Source organism: Oncorhynchus gorbuscha, unplaced genomic scaffold, assembly GCF_021184085.1.
Source record: "Oncorhynchus gorbuscha isolate QuinsamMale2020 ecotype Even-year unplaced genomic scaffold, OgorEven_v1.0 Un_scaffold_19207, whole genome shotgun sequence".
Lineage (NCBI taxonomy): Eukaryota > Metazoa > Chordata > Actinopteri > Salmoniformes > Salmonidae > Oncorhynchus > Oncorhynchus gorbuscha.
In genome coordinates this window covers 1-3486 of record NW_025760591.1, presented here as the reverse complement: position 1 = coordinate 3486, position 3486 = coordinate 1, and the positions used below count along the sequence as shown (strand labels likewise).

At 46.5% G+C, this 3486-nt stretch overlaps 2 non-coding genes across 2 annotated transcripts; both read right to left on the bottom strand.

Annotated features, from left to right (window-relative positions):
* Positions 1-1677: 1677 nt before the first annotated feature.
* On the bottom strand, positions 1678-1749 carry trnae-cuc. The gene has a single exon. It is a non-coding gene; the product is annotated as a tRNA-Glu (tRNA).
* A 903-nt stretch (positions 1750-2652) lies between these two features.
* Positions 2653-2724, bottom strand: trnae-cuc. Its single transcript has one exon. It is a non-coding gene; the product is annotated as a tRNA-Glu (tRNA).
* Between the last annotated feature and the right edge of the window lie 762 nt (positions 2725-3486).

Below are 3486 nucleotides of genomic sequence, written 5' to 3'. Positions count from 1 at the left end.
ACAGTGCAAATCGGGAGTCGAACTGGGAGTCGAACCACCAGGAAAGGAGTACTACAGTGGAAATCGGGAGTCGAACCTGGGCGCGCAGCGGTGAGAGCGCCGAATCCTAACCACTAGACCACCAGGGAAGGGTACTACAGTGCAATTCGTTTCCCAGTTTGAAATGGTACATATAGTTGAAGTCGTAAGTTTCCATCCACTTAGGCTTGAGTCATTAAAACCTGTTTGTCAACCCCTCCACACATTTCTTGCTAACAAACGATAGTTTTGGCAGTCGGTTAGGACATCTACTTTGTGCATGACACAAGTAATTTTTCCAACAATTGTTTACAGAGGGATTATTTCACTTATAATTCACTGTATCACAAATTCAGTGGGCCAGAAGTTTACATACACAAAGTTGGCTGTGCCTTTAAACAGTTTGTAAAATTCCCGAAAATGATGTCATGGCTTTAGAAGCTTCTGATAGGCTTATTGACATCCTTTGAGTCAATTGGAGGTGTAACTGTAGATGTATTTCAAGGTCTACCTTCAAACTCAGTGCCTCTTTGCTTGACTCCATGGGAAAAGCATAGGAAATCAGCCAAGACCTCAGAAAAAATGTAGACCTCCACAAGTCTGGTTCCTCCTTGGGAGCAATTTCCAAACGCCTGAAGGTACCTAGCTCATCTGTAGAAACAATAGTACGCAAGTATAAACACCATGGGACCACGCAGGCGTCATACCGCTCAGGAAGGAGACGCGTTCTCTCTCCTAGAGATGAACGTACTTTGGGTCGAAAAGTGCAAATCCATCCCAGAACAACAGCAAAGGACCTTGTGAAGATGCTGGAGGAAACAGGTACAAAATGGTCTATATCCACAGGCAAACGAGTCCTATATCGACATACCCCGAGAGGCCGCTCAGCAAGGAAGAAGCTACTGCTCCAAAACCGCCATAAAAAAGCCATACTACAGTTTGGGGACAAAGATCCTAGTTTTTGGAGAAATGTCCTCTGGTCTGATGAAACAAAAATCGAAAAAAATGTAGACCTCCACAAGTCTGGTTCCTCCTTGGGAGCAATTTCCAAACGCCTGAAGGTACCTCGCTCATCTGTAGAAACAATAGTACGCAAGTATAAACGGCATGGTATGACGCAGGCGTCATACCGCTCAGGAAGGAGACGCGTTCTCTCTCCTAGAGATGAACGTACTTTGGGTCGAAAAGTGCAAATCCATCCCAGAACAACAGCAAAGGACCTTGTGAAGATGCTGGAGGAAACAGGTACAAAATGGTCTATATCCACAGGCAAACGAGTCCTATATCGACATACCCGAGAGGTCGCTCAGCAAGGAAGAAGCTACTGCTCCAAAACCGCCATAAAAAAGCCATACTACAGTTTGGGGACAAAGATCCTAGTTTTTGGAGAAATGTCCTCTGGTCTGATGAAACAAAAATCGAACTGTTTGGCCATAATGACCATTGTTATGTTTGGAGGGAAAAGGGGAGGCTTTCAAGCCGAAGAACACCATCATGTTGTGGGGGTGCTTTGCTGCAGGAGGGTCTGGTGCACCACTAGAACACCTGGGAAGGACACTGCAGGGCAAATCGGTTTGCAATTTGAAGTGGTACATATGTGCGACAACCTACTAAATTCATAGTGACAGGTTGCACAAGTAAACAAGGAGCATAGACTATTTCCCTGACCGGGAATCGAACCCGGGCCGCGGCGGTGAGAGCGCCGAATCCTAACCACTAGACCACCAGGGAAGGATAATACAGTGCAAATCGGTTCTCAGTGTGAGCTGGTACATATGTGCGATAACCTTCTATATTCATTGTGACAGGTTGTAGAAGTAAAGATGTAGCAGAAGAGTAGTTCCCTGACCGGGAATCGAACCCGGGCCACGGCGGTGAGAGCGCCGAATCTCAACCACTAGACCACCAGGGAAGGGTACGACAGTGCAAATCGGTTCCAAGTGTGAGCTGGTACATATGTGCGATAACCTTCTATATTCATTGTGACAGGTTGTACAAGTAAACATGTAGCAAAAGATTAGTTCCCTGACCGTGAATCGAACCCGGGCCGCAGCGGTGAGAGCGCCGAATCCTAACCACTAGACCACCAGGGAAGGGTACTACAGTGCAAATCGGGAGTCGAACTGGGAGTCGAACCACCAGGGAAGGGTACTACAGTGGAAATCGGGAGTCAAACCCGGGCCGCGGCGGTGAGAGCGCCGAATCCTAACCACTAGACCACCAGGGAAGGGTACTACAGTGCAATTCGTTTCCCAGTTTGAAATGCAAGGAAGCTCCTTCCTCTGCAAGGAAGAAGCTACTGCTCCAAAACCGCCATAAAAAAGCCATACTACAGTTTGGGGACAAAGATCCTAGTTTTTGGAGAAATGTCCTCTGGTCTGATGAAACAAAAATCGAACTGTTTGGCCATAATGACCATTGTTATGTTTGGAGGGAAAAGGTGAGGATTTCAAGCCGAAGAACACCATCATGTTGTGGGGTTGCTTTGCTGCAGGAGGGTCTAGTGCACCACTAGAACACCTGGGAAGGACACAGCAGGGCAAATCGGTTTGCAATTTGAAGTGGTACATATGTGCGACAACCTACTAAATTCATAGTGACAGGTTGCACAAGTAAACAAGGAGCATAGACTATTTCCCTGACCGGGAATCGAACCCGGGCCGCGGCGGTGAGAGCGCCGAATCCTAACCACTAGACCACCAGGGAAGGGTACAACAGTGCAAATCGGTTCCCAGTGTGAGCTGGTACATATGTGCGATAACCTTCTATATTCATTGTGACAGGTTGCACACGCAAAGCATGTAGCAAAGAGCAGTTCCCTGACCGGGAATCGAATCCTAACCACTAGACCACAAGGGAAGGATAATACAGCGTAAATCGGTTCCCAGTGTGAGCTGGTACATATGTGCGATAACCTTCTATATTCATTGTGACAGGTTGCACAAGTAAACATGTAGCAAAAGAGTAGCTCGCTGACCGGGAATCGAAACCGGGCCGCGGGCCGAATCCTAACCACTAGACCACCAGGGAAGGGTACTACAGTGCAATTCGTTTCCCAGTTTGAAATTGTACATATAGTTGAAGTCGTAAGTTTCCATCCACTTAGGCTGGAGTCATTAAAACCTGTTTGTCAACCCCTCCACACATTTCAGTGCTAACAAACGATAGTTTTGGGAGTCGGTTAGGACATCTACTTGTGCATGACACAAGTCATTTTTCCAACAATTGTTTACAGAGGGATTATTTCACTTATAATTCACTGTATCACGAAATTCAGTGGGCCAGAGTTTACATACACTAAGTTGGCTGTGCCTTTAAACAGTTTGTAAAATTCCGAAAATGATGTCATGGCTTTAGAAGCTTCTGATAGGCTAATTGACATCCTTGAGTCAATTGGAGGTGTACCTGTAGATGTATTTCAAGGCCTACCTTCAAACTCAGTGCCTCTTTGCTTGACTCCATGGGAAA